This window comes from Marmota marmota, unplaced genomic scaffold (assembly GCF_001458135.2).
Source record: "Marmota marmota marmota unplaced genomic scaffold, marMar, whole genome shotgun sequence".
NCBI classification, from domain to species: Eukaryota; Metazoa; Chordata; class Mammalia; order Rodentia; family Sciuridae; genus Marmota; species Marmota marmota.
Window position 1 is genome coordinate 21,788,016 of NW_026000019.1, and position 24,722 is coordinate 21,812,737.

At 47.1% G+C, this 24,722-nt stretch overlaps 1 long non-coding RNA gene across 2 annotated transcripts in view; it reads left to right on the forward strand.

Annotated features, from left to right (window-relative positions):
• The first annotated feature begins 141 nt into the window (after positions 1-141).
• LOC107147409 overlaps positions 142-24,722 on the forward strand; it is a 33,909-nt gene continuing 9,328 nt past the window's right edge. For both annotated transcript variants that reach the window (XR_007350047.1, XR_007350048.1), the window contains exon 1: positions 142-776. This is a non-coding gene — a long non-coding RNA (uncharacterized LOC107147409). The remainder of the gene's footprint in view (positions 777-24,722) is intronic.

Here is a 24,722-nt window from a genome sequence, read left to right on the forward strand (position 1 = left end):
CTACCTTTACTATATACCGCGCCTCCGCGGCCTGGGGCCCCGCCCACTGGCGGCCCGAGTGGCCAATCGTGGCGCGGAGGGGCGGGGCCTGAGTCTCGAAGGGGCGGGCGCCGGGCTGGCACAAAGGAGCAAGAAGGGGCCGGCTGCGGAGCGGGGGCGCGGAGAAAGGCGGAGGGAGCGAGAGGAGGGCTCCTGCGGCCGCGCAGCCCCCTCCCCGCTCCTGGCTGGGCGCTCACCGCCTTAGGTGGTGGAATAACCTGCACCTGAGTCGCTTGGAGCCCGGAGGATGCCGGGAACCCCGGGCCCACTGTGGTGACCCAGCCCTTCCTCCCGCTTGCTCTCACCCGCGCGCTCTCGGTCTCCCCTAACTGTAGGTCCACCTCTCCTAGGCCCTGGCTGTGTGGGGGAAGGTCACTCCGGGACGCCCGTGACTCTGCCCAGCTCCGCCCCGCCTGCCTCTCAGCTCTTGCACCTGCCGCCCCCTCGCGCTCCCTACCACTGCGGTCGCAGTTCCGGCCCGTCCCTCTCCTTCCAGGCCAACCCAGCCGGTAGCCCCAGTTCCTTACTCCTAGGCTGTGCTTCTTGTGGGCGGCCTGAACCACCTCGAGCAGGACAATTGCCAAACCCACTCAGGGCGGTAGCCTGGAGTGAGTCGTCCTATCGAAACCGGTTGTGGCTCAGGCCATCCTAGACCCCGGGGGACAATGTCTGCACGTGACTGGCCACCCAGGACTCTCCTCCTGCACGTGACCGGCCACCCAGGACTCTCCTGCCAGGTCGGTGGCTGGTATTCTAATTGGCATGCTTTCACTCCCCCTTAGGGGTGCCCCTTGGGGGTACCGACCTCTTTGCTGAGCTGTAAAATTTTTGGAGCCAAAGTGCATTTGGGAAAACCCAGGTCAAATGGCAGAGCGTTGCAGAGCAGCCCTGGGCATGGAGTACCCCTTCCCATCCTGTATCTGCAGTTGCTTAAAAGCCAAACTCCTGTTTCCATTCCCCTCCACTGAGCCTCTGAGCAGCTTCACACATCATTCTCAGGGCAGTGACACAGCAGAAAAATGAGGGATGCTTCTGCAGTCACTGCAGAGAAGCCCCATCCCAAGAGAGGAGCATGGCCCATCCTGGAAAGGGGGACTTCCCAGCCCCATATCAAGGATTTACCCAATACAGAGATGTTTGTTCAGGCCACCCAAGGTTGTCCCCAAGGTCGACCTTGCAGGCCTCTGGACAAGCTTGACAAAATGAGCTCTTTCTCACTCATCTTTCTCAAGGCCCACTTGGAAGACCTGAGCAAACTTGAAAATTCCTGAAATTCAGGGGAGAAGCACCCACCTACTCATACAACCCCAGAGGGGCTGCTGTGGGGCTCTGTCAAGGGTGACTGAGAATGGCCTGTTGGGAAAGGAAGCCATCCCCTACTTTGCCTCTGCAGTGTTTATGTTGGCAAAGCCCCAAGTTGTGGTTGGTGGTAGGAGAACTAGAGTAAGAGGCTGCACCTGCAGATGTGGTGCCCCTGGTCCCCCTCCAGGCAGGAGTTAGCTCATAGAGGAGTTTCCAGCAGAACAGGTCGCTGTGAAGGGCATGTGTTTGTTGAGTGTCCACTATAGGAAGAGGGAGTAAACCCTGTGGGCAGAACCAGCAAGAAAGGGTGAATGAGGGAAGGTGGTGTGGGAAGGAGGGAGGTGACTGAGGGGAGGTTGCCCTTCCTATGCCCCCCTGACCCCCCCCACTCCAGGAGAAGCTTGTGGTAAAACAAAGTATGTACTGAGAGGTTCACAGTGATCAATTTTTCATCAGGATCCCTTTTTTTCTTACATAGAAAGTGCCCTACCTTAGCTCTCCAGGGCTGAAGTCTGATGCTGTGTCTGGCAAAGACAGGCTTCTTGGCTTTCTCTCCCGTCCTTGACCTACTGTCTTCCTCTGGCAGATATCTCCCCCTCTTAATTTTTGATTCCCTGGCTTTGCTTTCTCTCCCTCCGTGCATGTAACTCTCCCCAGGTTTTGACGGAGCCCTGAGAGTCACGCCTGTAGAGCCAGTGCAGCATACCATTCTAAACCACTGTCCCCTTGGCTTCCTAGAAACCTCCGTGTTTCCACCCCAGCCGGGTATTACTAGTGGAGAACATGATCTCAGCCCTGTGGGAAGCAGAGACCTCTCAGTGGCTCACCTCCAACTCCACCTGGCTGGCCACTGTATCTGGAATTGTCCCACCCATCCAACCTCCTCACCACATGGTACCCTCTGGGGAAGAGCCAAACAGCCTGTGTCCACATTCCAGCTCCAGTGTGTGCTAGCTGTGTGACCTTGGGCAAATCATTTGTTCTCTTTAGGGCTGTCCCCTCAGTGGTAAAACTGGAGTGATACATGGTAGCAAGGATGAAATGGGAGACGTGGGAAAGTGCTAAGCACAGTGCCTGGTCCATAACAAGAGCTATTAAGTAGCTAGCTTAGTTATAATTCCCTGTTTCCACTTGACCTTGTCTAACCTTGGGGCTGTTGCAATGAATTTACCACCTCTCTGATACTTACCCCCTGCCAGGATTCTGGAGTTCCCATCAAGCTAGTAGAAGGTCACCCTGACAATTCCCCACCCTCCATGCCACCTTTCCCCTTGCTTCACAACGTGCTTCCTGTTCTGTGACCTCTCTAACTCCAGTAATGAATAACTCAAGCACATAATGTCCCTTTGGGCTGTACTGGGCTGGGCTTTTGTTCCAAGGCCCCTTCTGTGAAGGGTGCTGTGGCAGCAGGTTGAAAGCAAAAATTGTGTGGTTCTCAGGAGAAAGGGGGTGCCTCTGGCAGGTGGGGTGTGTAGCTGGGTGTGGAAGGAGGTGTAGGTCCTAGGAGCTAAGAACTGTTTAATACGAGTTTGTGAAGTGCAATGTTTCTCTGCAGAACAAAGGAGGAGAAAATTCAGTTTAAAGGCTCAGGATATTTTTCGTGCAGGCTAGGGAAGAGATGGTTCTGGAGTCCTGTGATTGGCTCTCCCCAAGGTTAATGCTGTGTGTGGGTGGATGGAGGAGAGGCAGGAAGCAGAAATGGCAGCAGAGAGTAGAAGGGGGTTATGGACCTCTGTCCAAGTGAGGATGATAGGTTCTAACACAGAAAACAACCAGAAACTATTGTGGTTGAAACAGAACCTCTTGGAGGCAGAGCCAGGGTCCAGTGGATGAAAGCAGGACAAGGCAGTCCTGTTAGTAGCAAGACAGCCAGTCAGAAATGGGACTGGGAGAAGAGACAGGACAAATCATTCCCAGTAATAAGGTCCCAGGAAGGCTAAAATTAGGGTGCAAAAGAGAGGGTGCAACTTGGCAGTCTGCGTGAGAGAGACCCAGACCTGACAAACAGATCTCCCAAGCTGTTGGCTCTCTGACCCCCTTGACCCCACGGGGCCCCACTGCCACACACAATGCAGTTGCTCTGCAGAGAGCTGCAGAGGGGCGGGCTGCCAATCCCACGCTCACACACGTGCTCACACACAGTGGGGTGCTTTTCAGCCAGCCTGGAGTATTTTAAGTACGGAGTGAGGGGATGGGGGATGTGTGGCAGGGTGACTCATCCTGGCAGCAGCAACTGTGTGCAGTGCAGAGGAAAAATGCTCAATGGCGGGCTCTGTTGGCAGTGGGAAGCAGCCGGAGTGTGCAGCCCTGCGATGCAGAGCTTGGGAAAGGCTGCAGTCTGGTCACCAGGGCAGGGGCGTGGGTGGACGCCTGGGTAACACCTGACTCAAGGCTGGGCAGAGTGCCCCAACCATCCATCACAGAAGGACGCCTGACTGCTCCACAGGGCATCACTCTGCTTCAGAATGGACCCTCGTGTTCAGTAGAAAAGCAAATCATTCTCCCAACTGGTTTTGGTCTCCTAGAGAAACCAGAGACCCTGGATGGGGACAAATAGAATCATTCCTTTGCTGCTTTCATCTGAGACCATTCTGGCACTTTCCTATGTCTCTGGGTCTGGAGTTGAAACCTTGTCCTATGTGAGGACATCGTGTGAAAATAATGAAAAGCAACCTTTTTACCTCACCCACTGGTATGTTGGACTCTTCCTACCTTCAGTGGGAGTAAGGGGTTATCTCGGCTGCCAGGTCCTGACTGGCAGTCTTCCTCAAGTGGCTCTCTGATGAACTGTTTCTTTTTTCTTTCTTTTTTTTCTTTTTCTTTTTTTTTCTCTTTTCATATTGAGGATTGAACCCAGGGGTGCTCAACCATGGAGCCACATCCCCAACCCTTTTTTATATTTTATTTAGAGACAGGGTCTCACTGAGTTCCTAAGTGCCTTGCTAAGTTGCTGAGACTGGCTTTGAACTTGCAACTCTCCTGCCTCAGCCTCCTGAGCTGAGGGATTACAGGTGTGCACCACTGTGCCTAGCTGCTGGGCTGTTTCTTAACAGGGATGTCCACAAACCATGTGTAGTGAGACCTGTCCTCTCCACCCCCGTGAAGTATACGGAGGGTGGAGGTGACCATAGCAGAGAGGACACATGGAGAGTGCTGGTTACTTTGTTTGTTTTAGGAGGACCACTGAGGAGCATTGTCTCTGTAAGGAATCATGACTCCCTCAAATGATAGCCATTCGGTAGGACTAGGGCCCCAGGGAAGTGGTGCCGATCACTGTTACAGCTTTCAGAGCCAGCTCACTGCTCCTTGTGCTCCGCTAGTGCAGGGAACCAACGAGTGCATTCTGTAAAGTTCCAAGACTGGGGGTGTAGTTCAGCTCCATCCCCAGCACTCGGGAGGCTGAGGCTGAGGCTAAAGATCATTTGAGGTCAGCCTGAACAACAATGAAAGACCCCCATCTCCAAAAGTTAATGAACAAAAATTCCTTTTCAGAATTTTCCACTTTCTTAAAAGGCAACCATTGAGCACTTTTCTGACAACTAATCTCACAAAGGGTAGATCCACTACCGCATTACCCTGGCAGATAGGAATTGTTATCAGCAGCCACGTCAGGAAACCCTCCTGGATCTCAGCTGGCCAAAATTCAGCCACCCACCCACATAAGAAATAAGCAAACCAAGCCATGTAGAAGGGGAAAACAAAATGTATGCAGTTTGAACAAACAGGGAGAAGCAGCTAGCTTGTTTCTCCACTGGTCCTATAGAAGGATCACAATTTATAGAAACAAAGGCCAGGAGATATGCATATGTAGATTTATTTAGGCTGTGGAGCATAAGAGAAACCAGGAGCTCTCTGTTTCAGCATGGTCTCATCAGCCCCAGGAAGGATATAGATGACACTGGGATGGGGGTGGATTTTTATCAGCCCCTTTCTGCAGGAAATTTGAAGTCTTCTAGAGATGAAAGGTATGCCTATTTTATGGTCTGCTTAATCTTCAACTTCTTACTGAAGCGATAGCTGAAGGCCAGGAGGAGTCATTGTGGATAACTCCTGTTTTAGTGCTGAAGATAATGGCAGAGGGCCTCGAGCTCAGGCTCCCATCTGCTGGGTCTGTGTAGCTAGCCAGCTAGTCTCCAGTCGAATGCCTCCAGGGGCTGTGTCCTCCCCACCAGGCAGCAGGACATCCTGTTGTTGGGAAACTCGCAGTAGCTCCTTATAACTTCTGGCGGGTCCCAGTTGTCAGCTTTGGAGGACAAGATGCGAGTCTGCTGCGTGTTCATCACGGCAGCCCTGCATGTATTGAGAACATCTCTTCTCCCATTTCTCCGGACCTGGTGAGGTGGCATCTGACTCCCTCCTGGCCCTTTCTGCCTTCCTCTGCATAATTTGTTACCTGTTGGTGTCCTTTTTCAAGCAGGGACTCTGGTTCTGAGGAGCACAGAGTCTAGGGAACCTATACTTTACGGGTAATGCTACCCTTTTTCTCGGTTACTATTTTCCCAAAGCTATGCTTCATGTTTTCTTGAGCCAAGACCTCTCTTAACTCTGAAGTCAGATAAGTGTTTTAGAAAAAGATCTTGCACTTGCAAAAACAGACACACCCTCTCTCAAAATCTAATTCAAGTACAATGGGTACACATGGAACACCCAGGCAGGGGACACCAATCCCTGGACTCCAGGACAGGTGACTGGGAATGCTCCTGTTTCAGGCACTGTCCTGGAGATGGTGTGGGCCAGGGTCTGGAGGTCACGTTTTCTAACTACTGTAGCCTTCACCCCCTAAAGCAACTCAGCTGCATGCTGAATTCCTGAATTCGTCCTCCCTTCTGACCAGCTTCTCACTCCCCACAGCGTTACCTTGCCAGCTGCAGTTCTCAGGGCCTTCCTTGCTCACCATCTTGCAGCTGCAGACCCACTGCTAACTGGCAGAGCTTGCTTTGCTTTTAGTCTGGATTCCAGGCAGAGAGAGTCAGATCAGCACAGTTCACGTCTTCCTAGCAGGTCATAGGTTGCTGGGAAACCAAAGCCCTTCATGCCTTGGCCTGGGCTCCTCCCTGCAGTGTGGCCAGGATGTGGAGGGAGCCAGGCAGGATCAAATGGCTGCTGAGCCATTGGCTGGCCCTGGAGCAGACAGCACTGACTCAGGTGAGCAGCTCGACAGGTAGGGGCAGACAGAGAGGAGAACCTTTAAACCTCATGAGATATGTCGGTTTTCTTCTTTCCAGAGCACTGTACCTTTCCATATCATCCTGGAAATATAGCATTTAGTTTGTAGGGATTAAACCAAAGGGAGGTAATGAAAAATGTTTGTTTTATTTTTCTTTGGGGAGGAGCTGGGAGAAAGGAAAATGCAAACTAATTTGCATAAACTGGATTACAATTTTATTTATACTCATCTCTCTACAGAGCAACGAGGAGGGTTTTATTCTCTTGAGGAGCAAATCCTTTAGGCAAACCGGTTGTATCCTAGGCAGCCAACAGTGTCATTTTTACATTAATAAATGATGGCATGCAGTGTTACCCCGCTGGAAGCTGCTTCCACTGAAACGCATCCTGCAAACCTGGTGGCCTGTCCATTTATTCAGTGCCGCACGACCCACCTAGGTTCTCAGCTTCTGGGTTCTAAAAGCCAGTTCTGTGCCTTTACTCACAGGGGTGCCACCAGGGGACAATGCCCAGGGAAACAAGTGGGTGGCCAGGAGATAGCACCACTGGGTCCCGGATCCCCAGGAGTTCTTGCTTCATTTAAACCTCCATCATCTCCTTAGAAGCTACAGTGATGCATAATAGCTGCATTATCAGACTTTTCCTGTAAATCAGGTTCTATGCCAAGTACTTAATATGGATGACCTTTTATTTTCTATTTTCTATTAATGTTTTTACAACTTAAGGAGGTAAGTCCTATTATTATCATTGTCATTTACAAAAGAAGCAAATAACTCCTACAGATTAAGTCCCTAAAGAGAGAAGAAGGAAGGCCACATTCAGACCAAAGCCATCTGGCTCAAGGCCCCAGTTTCAGAACCATTAGGCCTAACTGTGTCCTCAGAAGGAAGCTAGACCCATGGAAAGGGCAAGCATAGCTCAGGGCACCAAATGGGTGCTACCATGCAAAGCCTGTCTGCTTTTTAGGTTAAAAGCTCTCCAAGGAAACAGGACTCTTCTTTGGGTTACAGTTTAAAAATCCTTTCTTGGATTTATGCCCTCATCCATCAATCATTCACCAATTACTCGCTGTGTGTGCAGCATTGCTGTGGAGACTCGGAGAACAACAAAGGCCGGTTAAGATAGCACCTGGACTTTCAGCAGTGAAGTCTGGGGAGGAGGAGGGCCACTCAGGAATGAGCGAGCAACAATGCTGGGGGTAAAGATTATTCCACAATGGAGACCACAAAGTTGAGGTGCAATGGGAGCTTAGAGAATGCTGACACCCTTGTGCAGGAGGTGGGCCCTGAACAGGACAATGACAGACCAGGAGGAGCAGAGAGGAAGGAGCATTCCTCCTGGCTACTGAGGAGCGGTATGGTGAGCTGGCCGCAGAGAATCCAGGTGCTTCAGCAGCTCCTTCTCACTGGTGGGGTCACCCTGACCCTTGCCAGGGGTGCTGGGAGAGCACACGGAGAGGACATGCTCCCTCCTGAGCATTGAGGAGACTTCCCGAAGTTGATGGCACTTGGTCAAGGGAGAGGTAGCCTCTAGAACAAGGGCAGGGCAGGCAGCGGGAAGCATATGCAGACTCAGGGACGGGGGCTATTTCATTGGGTAGATGGAAGGAATGCCTTTGACGGGACAAAGTTTATTTGGCTTTTTAATAAAAAAAGATGGCGCCTTCAGGGTGTGGGGTCTAGACGGCCCTCTCTGAAGGAAGAACTAGAGTGAAGCAGATCAGAGTTCCTCAGGAAACTCCAATATCACTCAGAGCCCCCACTCACAGGGCAGGATGCAAAGGTACACAGCTCCTCTGAGACAGAACCCGGTCTGCCTCCCGGCTGCTGCACTCCCCTGCAGAGCTGGGTGACACTGGGCTCTGGGCCACCAGCCAACAGGAAAGTCAGAGGCAGCACATCCTTCCGGTTTGCACCCCCTGTAGTGTCTGTGTTGTGTTTGCTGAAGGAAATGTTGACACGCTCAGAAAGTAGCCTTTCACCTGCAGCAGTCTCGGGATACTTGACACTAGCGAGGCTCCTGGGTTCTTAGCTTCCACGGGAATCTGGATGTGCAGGGAAGCGCTAGTCCTGGAGGCGACTTTTCTCAATGGCAGAACACAGCGCTGAGGGAGGAGCATGTCCCTCTGCCAACAGCAAAAGACAAGATGCTCCTCCCCATCTCTCCAGTGTGAAGCCAAGTGATCTGTCCTCCCAGACCAACAGGGAGCTGACTAAGTAACTTTCTGGAGTTTACCTGGTAACCAAACCTTCATGGTATTATTGACGCATTGCAGAATGTGTTGTAAGTTCCAATAAATAATATCTAGATACACCATCTTTTGGTAAGATGGACATTTTTTTCATCCTGACAATAATTTCCTTTGACTGGCAGATTGGCATGGGCATTAAGTAAGGCTGAACAGGCCTGGGCTTAGAAACTATCAGATTTCTAAGAAGGCTATTTTTTCAGATGAGAAAAATGGAACACCAGTAAGGGAAAATGGTGAGTTGGTGGTAGGACTGGCTTCAGATGGAGGCCTCTTGCCCCCTGGGTCATGTTCAGTTCCTATCAAGACTCAGCTTGGATCATCCTAAAGAAGCAGTCACAAATGAAGGTAGAGGATAGCATTCCTATATTCGAGGGATGCCCCTACTCCAGCCTCAAGAAAAATCTTCACTATGACCCTCCATTAAAAAGAATAAAGGAAGAGAAAAGAAAAGAAAGAAAAATCTCCATGGAAGTTAAAAAAAAAATGAGGATAGTTTTGACTGGGAGTAATGGAAACCCAAAATAACAGGGATTTCAGCAGCATAGGATATTATTTCCCTCTTTCTTACATGTTCAGAAGTAGGTGGTCCATGTCGGGGCGATGACTTTATTCTGTTAAGTACTCAGGGAGCCAGACCCCTTCCAGCCTCCCCTTCTACCATTCCTCCTACATGGCCCCAGATGGTCCCTGGGGTGCTAACCGTCACATCCAGGCTGGAGGGAAAGACAAAGGGGAAAGCCACCGGCACAATTGCCCTCTACAGAAATATCCATCTTAGAAATGGCCCCAGGACACTCTGTTCCCATCTCACTGCTCATAACCTGGCCTCACTTAGATATAGGGAAGCTGAGGAAGAGTTTTTATTCTGGGTACCATGTGCCCAGCTCAAACTAAGGTTCTGCTGTTGTCTTTGCCATGGGGGGAGGAGAGTTGGCACATAGGATTTACTATTGTCCAGGACTTTTCAAATACAAATCCTGGGAGGGAATCCTTATCTAACACTTTATTCTTCAATGAGATCAAATCCCTTTCTTTTGTGTTAAGAAAAACAATCCATTTTAAGAGTAAACCATTAGAGGAGTCCAGGCCACTGGGATCAACGGAGGTGGCTCTGGAAGCACTGGGGAGCAGATCTGGAAAAGATCCTAAGAAGTATGTGGAAAACAGGTGCAGGAGAGGCAGGCACAGCCTGGGCTTGGTCTTTTGGCAAGGGTGGCCCTGTGGATATCCTGTCCCCCACCTTCTCTGCTTCCCAGGGTGATGGTGGCTCCAAACTCTGCCAACCTCTTTGGAGGCCTGTGGGATGCAGACAGCTGTTGCCCATTCCTAGCATGGGTAGTGGTGACACAGAATGTGTGATTTCCTCAGGCCCAGATGCCCTCTGCAGCCTCAGTTTTGGCTTGATGACTTGACAACTGGTCTCAGTGCAGTTCACTTTCAGTTGTGAATTAAGAGCTACTTTTAGCAAATCCATGTCTTCACTTGTACCAGCCTTCCAGAAGGCTGGAATGTCAGGGTGACATTTGGAAGTCTGCCTGAGTTGACTAACATTGGAGTCCCCATTACTGAAGACACTGGGTAACTTTGGATACTCCAAACTCCCTCTGGCCACAAGGCCTTCTCATGGGCCATTCCCTCGTAGTCTGTAAGGTCCATCTCTCTCCTCTTGGCTGGATGATCCCTACTAAGCCTTCAGAGGAAATGTCCTTGTACTCAGGAACTAGGGAAAATGCGTGAGCCTGAGGTCTTCTGGACACTGTGTGATTCTGCTTTGTGCCATGCGTTGCAGATGGGGTTCTTCAAATGTGATTACTGACGTACATTTTAATGTCACGAGAAGAGACTCCCCATGTCTCTTCTGTGCCTTAGCACAGTGAAGGGTAAATATTCTGCATGTGGTAATTTAGTTAAATGGATGAAGTGGTTCCCCCTGCACCTGTGTCTCCAATCCTAATGGAATCACATAGTGTCTCAATATACCAACCACCAGCTGTCCCTCAAATGTACCTGGTTAACTTCCTTGGATGCAGATTCCTGGTATTTATCCTGTCCTACTGAACCAGATTGTCAGGGCAGGGCTCAGGAATCTGCAAGGGAACAAGCCTCCCAGGTAACTATTAACTTTAATATTTGAGACGTGCCACTGTAGGGCATGTGAGGAGTTTGGGGAGTCAGGACAGCAACATCATTAAAAGCCCCAAGCTGAGTGTAGGAATGAGCCTTCTGCATGAGACTATTGTGAAAGAGCTACCTCAGTGTTCTTAAATTAGAAAGAAACATACAATACTATTTTACTCTTTGAGATTTGAAAAACGCCAGGGAAAATTTGGAGACAGCTGTTTATGGAGTTTAGGAAGTCAAGGTTATGTGAAAATAGAGCAGTGTTCACGGTGTGTTTGCGATGGCACCTTTGCGCGGAGGTTTGAGAGAGAGAAACAGACTTGACTGTTACCAGTTACTTGTTCTCTCTCCTTGCCCCACGAGCCCTCATCCCCACATAGACCCGTGACATAATGCTGAGTCCTCCGCAGTACCTCAAGTCTAATTTCAAGGCTCCAAGCTAATCAGACATGTAATCTCCTATTAACACTGTCCAAACCAGGGAGTTGGCCAACTTTAATCTTTGATTTCTTAAAAAAAAAAAAAAAAAACTACAACAACAAAAACAAACAGCAGAGCATCCTGTGTGCTGAAGTTGAGATGCTCTAAAGGAGCCATTTAACTGCAAAGGGCAGGAAAGCCCAGAGCAAGAGCCGCACCGGCTGTCTGCGTTTCTCCCTTGCTACCACCTTGTGCCGCTCCTTTTACTCCACTCCAGAGTCTCCTCTTCCTCATCAGGATCCTCTACCCTGGGCCTCCTTGAGGGCAGGCTCCTGTCTTTTGTTAAGGATCACAGATTCTTTACCTTCCATGGATATTTCCCCCTTTCTCTCAATGCCCCAGGACCCTCCTGATTTTTTAAAAGTATTTTAGCAAAATCTTGAAAAATGACTGTCATTTCTTTTTCTTTTTTGAATAAGTCACTGTATTGTCTCACTAAATACCCAACTCCTGTTATTAACAGCTCCACTAAAAACAAACGATCTGGGAGCATGAATAAAGATAAAAGTACACCCCCTGCAAACCTCAAAACATGAGGACCCAGGCGCACAAGTCCAGGACCTGGAGGATGTGTCCAGCTGTGCTTATAGGTGAGCCCCTTGCCAGTGTGGACCATGTCTCACCTCTGAGTTCTCCACAGTGACCAACACAGTGCCTGGAGCACAGGAGGTTCAGGATGTTGCTTGAACAAATGATGGCAGGAGGGAGGCGTCTCTAGTTTTAACCTGCTGGTTGCATGTAAGGTTGCTGTTTAGAGTAAACTTCTGAACCCAAAGGTTCAGAACAGCAACCTGCCTGGCCAGGGGTTCAGAAAATAGTTATGAGCAGGAGTTACAAACTACTCCCTCCTGGTAGGCCGTGATCTCCCACCCCAGCCCTTGGGTTCTTACAGATACGATCCCCAATGCTTCAGGGATCTTTTCAGGTCATGGGAATGAAGAATCCTTTTTCTAAGAAAAAAGAATTTTGCTGACAAAATGTAGGGCATTCCAGCTAAAAGTCCCTTTCCGGTTAGGCAAATGTATTTCACCGTGGTGCTGTGGGAGGTGCGCGGGTGGAGACTGAGCATCTAGGTCTGGGAAAGTTACTTAACTCTCAGGCTTCCTGCTCTCATTGTGGAACTGGACACAATCATGACTGTAGGTGATTATCTCTGTGGAAACCTGAGGCCATTAATGTAAAGGGCTTAGGACTTAATATAAGCTCAATAAATGATAGATTTTCGCACTTGAATCAAAGCTTCGTGAGATCTGATATTTTTGTCCGCTTTGTCCCTCCTGGCACTCAAGTCTGACTCAAAATAAGCACTTAGAATATTTGTTAAATAAATTATGTATTTGACTACTTACTGCATGACAGACTGGATGTGCATCCCTGTCCTTTGAATATATTAAAATAGTATGGCGCTGAGTGCTGCCACTAGCATCTGGCTGTAAGACTGAGCCACACCAGTGACAGTGGTGTGCTTTCTGTATATCATGTGGCAGTGGCAGGAGGCACATGCTCTGTGTCAGTAGATCTCAAAGCATAGTCCCTAGACCAGCAGTACCAGCAGCCTGAGAACTTGTTAGAACTGTAAATTGCAGGCCCCGCTCCTGACCTGCTGAATCTGAAATTCTTGGTGTGGAGGCAGGAATCCATTCCCAAGTCCTTCATTTCATGCAGATGTGCATCCGAGTTTGAGGGCTGGCACCCTGGCATGTATGAAAGGCTCCTGTGCTGTAGTTAGAAATGATCTCAGCATCTGATGTCCAAGAATAGATGACTTGCCCCTACAGAAGGTGATCCACTGGGAATTTTAGAATATGATGCTTATAGAATTAATGTCTTCCGGGTGGAGGATTTTCAGGAACCTCAACCAAGCAACAGACTGTGAGTTCAGATGCTTCAATGTCTTGTGGTGGGCAGCCACTACTAGAAGTGCTCCCTGTTTTGCCAGGGTGCCCCATTCACCCAGTGGTGGCAGAGTGGGTGAGGTGGGCCCTGACTCAAGGGAAAGTCCATCTCTAGACTGGCTCGCAATTCTTTTAAGATACAAGCCAGTATAGCAGAGACCCAAACTACAGGCAGCCTAGAGGGGAAGGGTCGATGTGACGTTGTCAAGGTCCTTGGTCTTCCCCTCCGTAGCTCTCACACCCCCTCGGAGCTGCCCCATCTTGCATGTGGGAGCCAAGAGCACATCTGTGTTCTATCCTACTAAGCACTTCAAACACAGGAAGCTCGTCGTCTTCTTTATCTGATAGTAAAACTGAGTTACAGGGGAGAATGGATTCTCTTGGAGTCAAACAATAAGGCTGGGGCAGAATATGGTTGGCTCTTGATTAATTACTGATTCATTCATGGTGGTCCTCATGCCCCCTTCTTCTCTGTCCACTGATAAGAATATGATTGAGATGGGCCGTACACCATTTCTTTTGCCAAGGTGTTAATAAAATTCCTAGTATTAATAATTAATAATTCCTGGTATTAATAAAATAGTCTTTATTTAAATGTATTAAAGCTGATTTTTTGGGGGGTGAGGGTACCAGGGATTGAACTCAGGGGCACTTGACCTCTGAGCCACACCCCAGCCCTATTTTGTATTTTATTTAGAGGCAGGATCTCACTGAGTTGCTTAGGGCCTCACTTTTAAATTTTTTTTTTTAAATTTCAATATGTTATACAGCAGAATGCATTACAATTCATATTACACAATTTTTCATATCCCTGGTTATACACAAAGTAAAGTCACATCCTTTGTGTCTTCATACATATACTTAGGGTCAGGGTCATGATGACCATCGCATTCCACCGTCTTTCCTACCGCTATGCCTTCTCCCTTCCACTCCCTCCCCTTTCCCCTTTGCCTTATCTAGAGTTCATTTAATCCTCTCACCCTTACCCCCCCAGCATATTATGAATCAGCATCCTTAAATCAGATAAATCATTCACATTTGGTTTTTTGGGATTGGCTAATTTCATTTAGCATTATATTTTTTGGCTCAATCCATTGCCTGCAAATTCCATGATTTTATTCTCTTTTAATGCTGAGTAATATTCCATTGTGTATTTATGCCACATTTTTTTAATCCATTCATCTCCTGAAGGACATCTAGGTTGGTTCCACAGTTTAACTATTGTGAATTGTGCTGCTATAAACATTGATGTGGCTGTGTCCCTGTAGTATGCTGTTTTTAAGTCCTTTGGGTATAGACTGAGGAGTAGGGTAGCTGGGTCAAATGGTGGTTCCAATCCCAGTTTTCCAAGGATTCTCCACACTGATTTCCATATTCATTGCATCAATTTGCAGTCCCACCAGCAGTGTATGAGTGTGCCTTTTTCCCCACATCCTTTCGAACTCTTATTGTTTATATTCTTGATAACTGCCATTCTAATTGGAGTGAGATGAAATCTTAGAGTAGTTTTGATTTGCATTTCTCTAATTACTAGATTAGAGATGCTGAACATTTTTTCCTATATTTGTTGATGATTGTATATCCTCTTCTGAAAAGTGTCTGTTCAGTTCCTTGGCCCATTTATTGATTGGGTTATTTGTCTTTTTGGTGTTACGATTTTTGAGTTCTTTATATATTCTAGAGATTAGTGCTTTGACGTGTGTGGTAAAAATTTGTTCCCAATTAGTAGGCTCTCTATTCACCTCACAGATTGTTTTGTAAAAGCTATCTATGCTAAGTCCCAGGCCAACATCATTCTAAATGAAGAAAAATTGAAAGCATTCCATCTAAAAACTGGAACAAGACAGGGATGTCCTCTTTCATCATTACTTGAAACACTGGCCAGAGCAATTAGATGAGAAAAATTAAAGGGATACGGATAGGTAAAGAAGAACTCAAATTAGCACTATTTGCTGATGATATAATGCTATACCTAGAACACCCAAAAAATTCCACCAGAAAACTTCTAGAACTAGTTAATGAATTCAGCAAAGTAGCAGGATACAAAATCAACACCCATAAATCAAAGGCATTTCTGTACATCAGTGACAAATCCTCTGAAAGGGAAACAAGGAAAACTACCCCATTTATAATAGCCTCAAAAAAAAAATACTTGGGAATCAACTTAACAAAAGAGGTGAAAGATCTCTACAATGAAAACTACAGAACACTAAAGAAAGAAATTAAAGAAGACCTTAGAATATAGAAAGATCTACCTAGCTCTTGGATAGGCAGAATTAATATTGTCAAAATGACCACACTACCAAAAGCACTATACAGATTTAATGCAATTCAATCAAAATCCCAATGACATTCCTCATAGAAATAAAAAAATCAATCATGAAATTCATCTGGAAAAATAAGAGACCCAGAAAGTTAAAGCAATCCTCAGCAAGAAGAGTGAAGCAGGTGGCGTCACTATACCAGACCTTAAACTATACTACAGAGCAATAGTGACAAAACAGCCTGGTATTGGCACCAAAACAGACTGGTAGACCAAAGGTACAGAATAGAGGACACAGAGACTAACCCACATAATTACAGTTATCTTATATTGGACAATAGAGCCAAAAACGTACAATGGAGAAAAGATAGTCTCTTCAATAAATGGTGCTGGGAAAATTGGAAATCCATATGCAACAAAATGAAATTAAACCCGTATCTTTCACCATGCACAAAATTGAACTCAAAATGGATGAAGGACCTAGGAATTAAACCAGAGACACTGTGTCTAATAGGAGAAAAAGGCCCAAATCTTCATCATGTCAGATTAAGCTCCAACTTCCTTAACAAGACTCCTATAGCGCAAGAATTAATATCAAGAATCAATTAAATGGGATGGATTCAAACTAAAAAGCTTCGTCTCAGCAATAGAGTCTCACTTTTGCTGAAGATGGCATTGAATTCATGATATTCCTGCCTCAGCCTCCTGAGCTGCTGGAATTACAGGCATATGCCACTGTGCCTATCACTGAAGTGGATTTTACCACAGCTTTAAACACCAGACAAAGCTTGATCAAGTTTTCATTCCCTCCTATTAGTTATTAGTTTAATCTTCAGTTTTTTCCAAGTGGAAATATTAATTCCTTTCCAGTTTATTTGAGGATTAAAAGTGTATGGCAGTGCCTGGCACACAGTGGCATGGCCTGATGAAAAGCCCAGTCCCCACCCCTTCTTCCCGCCTTCTGTAAGGCCCACGGTGAGCAGAACAACATGGAATTGCAATGGTCCCACTGTCTTCCTGGAAATTGTGGGTTGTCAAGGCATAGCCCGTGGAAGTGTAACCAACCAGGGACAAAGCCAAGAAACGCAGGATGGATTAGACCTTGCCAGGTGCGGGAGGATGGAGGCCAAACGCTGACTTTATTTTTTAAAAATATTTACAAAATCCCATTAGGGTTTTTCTTGTGATTCCCCTTAGTTTATCATAACCCTTCACTAAACGCACCCATGATCACCAGTCTACATAGAGCAGCTTTGCCTTGTCTCTGCTGTGGCTCTAGACTTTGGTGTCTTGTGAGGTGGACTCTGTTCCTTTGCCAATGAACCCTAAGAGGTCAGAGCTGAGAGGGACTTTAGAGGTCATGTGGCCTGACCTTCTCACCTTGTGACTGAAGACACCTTCTTTTCTCTTGCTTGGTCTGCACCATGCCTTGTATGCAATGGGGGATTAATACATAGTGATCAAACAAACTGATGTCCTTGATATTCTTTTTTATGTCCTTTACATTCTAGATAATTTTCCTCCCTCCTCCTCCTCCTCTCTGTGAGCAAGGATGCAGAAACAATTTGAACCTCTGAGCACAATTGTCCTGTGTTTGATGCTGGCATTAATTGCTCCATAGGAGTCACTTGTTTGTATGAGCTTTTTCCTCCGGAAATGACCTTTATTTACTACAGTTCACATTTAGCCTAGAACATGAATCCAGTGTATTCAAGTCATTGTATGAACATTCCTGGTCCTTCTGTTGTCATATTAGACCTATATGATACCCCAACAGCTTGTATGAATACTCTCGCTGTGACCTCCTGCACCACAACTGGGAGCCACAAGGCCAAGTTCACCTGTGCCCCTGGCTTCACGAGGATGCAACCTCGGCAGCTGTGCAGGGGCCTCAGCTTAAAAGGACCTAGGCATGGTCCGATAAAGAATATGATCAAGATGGGCCTTACACCATTTGTTTTTGCCAGGGTGTGGCTTTCCTGGTATTCATAGAAGAGTCTTTACCTAAATGAATTGAAGCTGATTGTTTTTAGGGGGGGTGGGTATGAGGGATTGAACTCAGGGGCACTCTACCACTGAGCCACATCCCCCGCCTATTTTGTATTTTGTTTAGAGACGGGGTCTCACTGAGTTACTCAGTGCCTTGCTTTTGTGAGGCTGGCTTTGAACTCAGGATGTTCCTGCCTTAGGCTCCTGAGCCGCTCAGATGTCATCCTCTGAAAATTTAAATGAGTGTTTAGCCGTGCCCTGTGTTTTCATTTTGCACTGAATCCTGCACATCCCGCAGCAGGTCCTTCCTGGTCCCTCAGGTGCTTGAGTATCTCCTGTCCCTTCACATCTTCCAACCCCCCTTCTGATGGCAGCAAATCACATGCCCCCGTCTCAGTGAGACTGGAACAGCAGCCAGGACTTCAGAAAAAACAAGCAAGTGTGCTCTTCAAAATAGATGGCTCTTCATGTGTGTGGCAAGCCAAGGCAAGGGGACGAACATGTGTCAGTCACCTGCTGGAGCCAACCACGAGCGATGGATTTCCATGTAGATCCTGCTCAGCCGTCACCACAACCTGGGAGATAAGTGCAGTTCTGATTTTACAGCGTGGAGAACCAAGGCTCAGGAAGTTCAGTGACTCTGGACCGTCCAGTATCAAGCTTTAGGCTCTCTTGGCACCACCTGAAACCAGCATATGGGAGTGGCCCATGCCCTTCACCTGACAGTGGTGGGGAAGCAGACCAGCCGCCGGGGGAACCCTGTGCTCTGGGGTCTCCAGTCCAGACCAGCGTGCTGCACAGGTGGTGCTCAGCACCTGTCCCCACAGGACAGAAGAGGACAGCAGGTATTCATTCAGTTACTCATAAACCGCCACATGGCATCTGCTGGGCACCAGGTGGCATCTGCCCTGTGGGATGAGACAAGAGTGGGAAAGGCCTCACTCTGCTCTCCAGAGGCCACAGACCAAGAGACAGGAGCAGATGCTTCATCCGCTCCACCCCAGCACTGGGGCAGCCTGCGCTCTGAAGTCGGCAGTCAGGACTGGGAGCAAATGTAGGAAATGGGTAGAAGAAACCACAGATTGGCGGCTGGGTGGAGTGGCCTGCGAGTTAATTAAACCTGCAATAATTCACATCATTGGTTTAGCAGCTAGCTCTGGCCAACCTGCACCATCCTCTACCTTAGTAAAGAAGCGTACTTTGTGAAAAGTGACAAGAAGAGGAGTTGAGTATCAAAACAGTTCTGTCATGGGTCCTCGCCCGCTGCCTGGTTGCAGAGCTTGGTAGGGCCATTGATTGTCTAACTGCCAGCGGGGCAGGGAGGCCAGAGTTATGCTCAGCAAAGGCAGGAACGGAGCACGGTTCTGTGTGTGTTTCCATGGCAACAGTGATAACAGCTTATATTTATAGACTTTCTATCTCCAAGGAGCTCAAAGCACTTTACATTTTTGAGAGACATGTTATCTCTCTTCTATAGGAGACCCGGGTGTGGAGAGAGGGAGAGGGAGGGAGGGGGAGGGCAGGAGAGGATGAAGGAGGGACTGAAGGACATGGTGTACTATTAGGCACATTTCACAGATGGTGCAGAGTGGGGACGTCAATGACCCAAGGTGGCGCGGTAAGCCAGCGACAGATGGTAGGTTGGATGGACCTAGAAGCTCATATAACTCCTGGAGCCCTTTCTGCTGGCCTTGGGCAGATGTCAGGCTTAGCTGCTGTCTCCCAGGCCCCTCGTTCTGTTCAGTGTCATCTGGGTGATCAGGTAACTCTGGGGACATCAAAGGCAGAGTGGCTGTACTCTTGTTGATAGGAAACACAGGGACAGCTCTTCCATAGAGTCTTGGGGGTGATGTCTGGACGGCCATCAGGGAAGGCCAGATTGTATTCCTAGGGAGGAGAGGCCCAGGTACCCTGAAAGGCTACAGAGAAAGTTGTGCACCATGTGCAGAGGGTCCATATGCTCGGATGGAAATGGTCCTTAAAGGGACCCCATTTCATGGTGTCTCGGACCTTCAGAGGGAATGCTTCCCGGGTACTTCTGATTGGAGGTTATAGCCTAAGAAACTGAAAAAGAATTTTGTGAATCTCAGATCTACTCCTTCCTGCAGGACAGACTTTGCATGAGGAAAGCCTGCGGAGGCTCTGCCCAGGTGTCAGAGTGGCTCTCCCTTCCCTGCCTGGAGGAGGGCAGTCCTCATTCTGCTTTAGTCCACCTGTGCCTCGTCCCCACCTCTCACCCTCGCAGACCTTCGATTTCCCCTCTGGCCACCACCTCACTCCCCATTTAGGCTTTGGAAAAGGGAACTATTTTCTCTTTTTAAAAAGAGTCATGATGTGCAGAGCACTCTGTGAGCACAGCCAGAAGTCCCCATGGCAACGTGGAGACACAGAATCCTTCCTCCTGGTCCTCAGTGGGCTCTGTGAGCACAGTGCTCTTCCTGCAGCCATGAGCTCAGGCCTAAGCCAAAGATGAGCTTTTCTCTGGCCTGGCCCTGTGTAGGCTTTGGAGACTCAGGGGTGGTGGTTTGGGAGATGACCCTCAGGAAAAGTCAAAAGGTTTGATTTGTGAATAGACTTCTGATTCCCAAAGCAAGGCCTGGAGGCTCCGTCCAGAGAGTAGGGCTCTCTCGCCTTGCCAGGTGGGCCGCAGCCACACTGCCTTTCTTTCCGCCCTCCTCCCCCGGACTTTGGGCTCCAAGAGGGGAAGAGGCCTGTCTTGTCTGCTTCTCTTCTGCAAATGAGCAGACCCATGTCCAAGTGTGACAGATTCCCTCCAGAGCACAGGAAACCACCAAGCACCAGTGCTATCAGTAGACACAGTAAGATAACTGGGATGTGTGGAAGGACGTAAATGCCCACTCGTTTCAGAAGTACATGGTATGCTTCGATGCGGAATGGCCCAGAGGACTCTTCTGATGAGAATTCCTAAGAGCGGCCCGGGAAACTGCTTGTCTGAAGGGCCCATGTTCCCACAGGGCACTGGGGCTGACAGGTGGGGGGTTCATTCTTTCTTTCTTTTTGATCTATTTTTTAAATTTATTCTAATTAGTTATACATGATAATAGAATGCATTTTGGCACATCATATATAAATGGAGTATAACTTCTCATTCTTCTGGTTGTACACGATGTAGAATTATACCGGTTGTGTGATCATATATGCACATAGGGTAATAACATCCAATCCATTCCACTGTCCTTCCTGCCCAGATACCCCCTCCCCTCCCTTCACTCCCCTCTGTCTAATCCAGAGTACCTCTATTTTTCCCTAGTCTCCCCCCACCTTACTATGAATTAGTATCTGTATATCAGAGAAGACATTCAGCCTTTGGTTCTTTGGGATTGGCTTATTTTGCTTAGCACGATACTCTCCGGTTCCATCCATTTACTTGCAAATGCCATAATCTCACTCTTCTTTAGGGCTGAGTAATATTCTATTGTGTATATATATATATATATATCATATCTTCTTTATCCATTCATCTTTATCCAAACTATGGTTGTTTCCATAGTTTATCTCTTATGAGTTGAGCTGCTATAAACATTGATGTGGCTGCATCACTGTAGTATTCTGATTTTAAGTCCTTGGGGTATAAACTGAGGAGTAGGATAATTGGGTCAAATGGTGGTTCCATTCCAAGTTTTCTGAGGAATCTCCTTACTGCTTTCCAGATTGGTTGCACCAATTTGCAGTCCCACCAGAAATATATGTATTTACCTTTATCCCCACACCCTCACCAACATTTATTGTTGCTTGTACTCGATAATTGCCATTCTGACTGGAGTGAGATGAAATCTCAGTGTAGATTTTTTGTGGGTCAGGGTATTAGGGATTGAACACAGGGGTGCTTAATCACTGAGCCACATCCCCAGCCCTTTTAAAAATATTTTATTTAAAGATAGGGTCTCACTAAGTTGCTAAGTCCCTTGATAAATTGCTGAGACTGGCTTTGAACTCACAATCCTCTTCAGCCTCTTGAGCCACTGGGATTATAGGCATGCACCACTGTGCCTGGCTCAGTGTAGTTTTGATTTGCATTTCTCTAATTGCTAGAGAAGTTGAACAATTTTTCATATATTTGCTGGTTGATTATATTTCTTCTTCTGTGAAGTGTCTGTTCATTTCCTTAGGCCATTTTTTGATTGGGTTATTTGTTTTTTGGGGGGGTGGGGGTGGTTAAGTTTTTTGAGTTCTTTATCTGTCCTGGAGATTAACCCTCTGAGGTGCATGTGGTAACAATTTTCTCCCATTCTGTAGGCTGTCTATTCATATTATTGATTGTTTCCTTTGCTGAAAAGAAGCTTTTTAGTTTGATTCCATCCCATTTATTGATTCTTGGTTTTACTTCTTGTGCTCTAGGGGTCTTGTTAAAGAAGTCAGTTCCTAAGCCAACATGGTGAAGATTTGGGCCTACTTTTTCTTCTATTAGGAGCAGGCTCTCTGTTCTAACAGTGCCTAAGTTCTTGATCCATTTTGAGTTGAGTTTTGTGCAGGTGAGAGATAGGTATTTAATTTCATTTTGCTACATGTGGATTTCCAGTTTTCCCAGCATCATTTGTGGAAGAGGCTGTCTTTTCTCCAGTGTATATTTCTGGTTCCTTTGTCTAGTAGGAGATAACTGTGTTTATGTGGGTTTCTTCTATTCTGTTCCATGGGTCTGCATGTCTGTTTTGGTGCCACTACCATGCCGTTTTTGTTGCTATGGCTCTGAAGTATAATTTAAGGTCTGCTCCTGTGATGCCTCTTGCTTCACTTATCTTGCTAAGAATTGCTTTGGCTATTCTGGATCTCTTATTTTCCCAAATGAATTTCATGATTGCTTTTCCTATTTCTATGAAGAACGTCATTGGTATTTTAATAGGAATTGCATTAAACTACATAACGCTTTTGGTAGTACGGTCATTTTTGACAATGTTAATTCTGGCAGGGGAGTTTCTGACTTGGGTTCCTACCAAGGGTCAGTGGCTTCCAATATCATTGCATATAACCCAGGTCCTGATTATGGCCATGAGGTTCTGTACCTAAAATCTGCACTCCCAATCATCTGGGGAGACTTTTTTTTTCATTAATTGATTTAAACATTTTCTATTATTATTATTAGACCTTTATAGTTACATATAGAAGTTGGATTCACCCCGACAAATTCATAGATGCATGGAAATTGACAATGGTTCATAATCCCCCCTTTTCCTCCCATCCTCCATTCCCCCTCTCTTGGGGAGACCTTTAAAGATTTTGATGCCCAGATCCCACCCTGGCCCAACTCAGTCAGATTCTCTGCAAGAGAGCTAAGCCTCTGGATCTCTTTTCATGAGAGTACACTTGACAGACAAGAAATCATCCATACTTAAAGCATATAGTTTGGTAAGTCTGATATAGGAAAATGCCCGTGAAGTCTTCACCACTTCCAGACGGTGAGCATGCCCGTCTCCCCTCTGCCTGAACCCCTCGTTTCCATGTTTCCTTGTGCCCCCTTGTCACCCTGTCCCTCACCTTCAAGCAGCCAGTGATCTGCTTTCTGTCACTATAGGTCAGCCTGCATGTTCTAGGGTTTTATATCAATGCAATCAGAGGCTATGTCCTCAACTTTTAAAACCTGACTTCTTTCCCTTGGCGTGGTTATTTGAGATCCTCCATGTTGTTGCATAGATCATAGGGATTTTCTTTCAAGCTCGCCTTCCCCCTCCCCTGCTGCTGGGCTGAGAGCACCAGCCGAGCCCACACTCTGGGATGCTAATGTGCTCCAGATGCCACCAGCATCTGGTTCAAGAAGGTTCTGAGCTGCTCTGAAGGCTGGTGTGTGTGGACCTTAGGGTGGCCACGGGTGACCCAGGTTCACTACACTGAGGGGGCAGCTGCTTAGGGTCTCAGCCTCTCCTCTCCCCTGTTCTCACTGTCTCCAGCACTACCTCCACCTCTCGGGGGTCACAACACTCCTTGCCCAGGAGTCTGGGAGTGGCCAGGGAGCCAGGCAGCTAAAGAGCACCTGCCTCAGGAGCACCTGCCCTTCCTCCACGGACTGCACCCCCAGCATTTGCATGGCCTTCTCCAGGCCAGGCTTTCTACCCTGGTCACTGGAGTCCGCAGAGCTGGCATGAGCCAGGTTCTCAGCTCCCTGCTGTTTCCTTGCCAAAAATATATCTGCAACTGGAATTCCATGTGGAAAGTATTTGACAAATAGAATTTCTTGGGAGAATATTTTACTTTCCCTTATCAAAGTATAATGTGCTGAGGGCTTGGCCGCACCCGCTAATTAAGCGATGGAGATCTTAACGGATGACTCTCGGCCCTTGATGGTGTCCCAGTCCCTTAATTTGAACACCTTTAGAACTAGTGAAGACTCCAAACCAACAACATTCGAAGTGCACATGAGTATTTAAGATTTTGACTCCGGGAACTTTTTACTTCCCCAGTGCCTTTGTGGGAGGAAAAGTCCAGAGTTGATTCCTGGTGTCAGTTACTTTCTAACAACTCTCAGCCCCTGTGGAGTCATTTGAAAAGTTTGCTCTCAAAGAACTACTCAAATCTTTAGAAGGCAAGAAGGAGATATGTATAATATTATAGCAAGAACTTTTGATAAGGAAATTTAAGGTGGATTTTTTTGGGTCTCATTTTTATTTTGAAAAGCTGGGTAGGAAGCGTTTATTGTTTTGTTTTGTTTTGGTACCAGGGATTGAACCCAGGGATGCTCTACCACTGGGCTGTATCTCCAGCCTTTTTGGTTTTTATTTTGAGTAAGGATCTTGCTAAGTTGCTGAGCCTGGCCTTGAACTTTGGATCCTCCTTCCTTAGCCTTCTGAGTCACTGGGATTACAGGCAGGTGCTATCATGCCTGGTGGAAGTGCACTATTTTAACAATGTCCTATTTGATAGAAGATATCTATGTATCCTTATTTATCCTCTATCTCACATAACTGATGTTATGATTGGGCTAGTTAAAACAATGATCTTCCTCTGAAAATATTTACTAAACCTACAGAATAAAGAAGACCTCGTCTGTACCTTGATTTATAAATTAAACTGCAGGACATCTTAACAACAATAACAAAACAAATCTAAAAACCAAACTTTCTTTAAAAAGACTGTTGGAATGAGCAAGTAAATTGGGATGGATAACTTAAAAAATAGGTGAGATTTATTGGTCGATTCATTGCTGACGGACATTGACCTCTTTATAGACTTACATTTTAACTTTTATATGAATATGTTGAGGGCA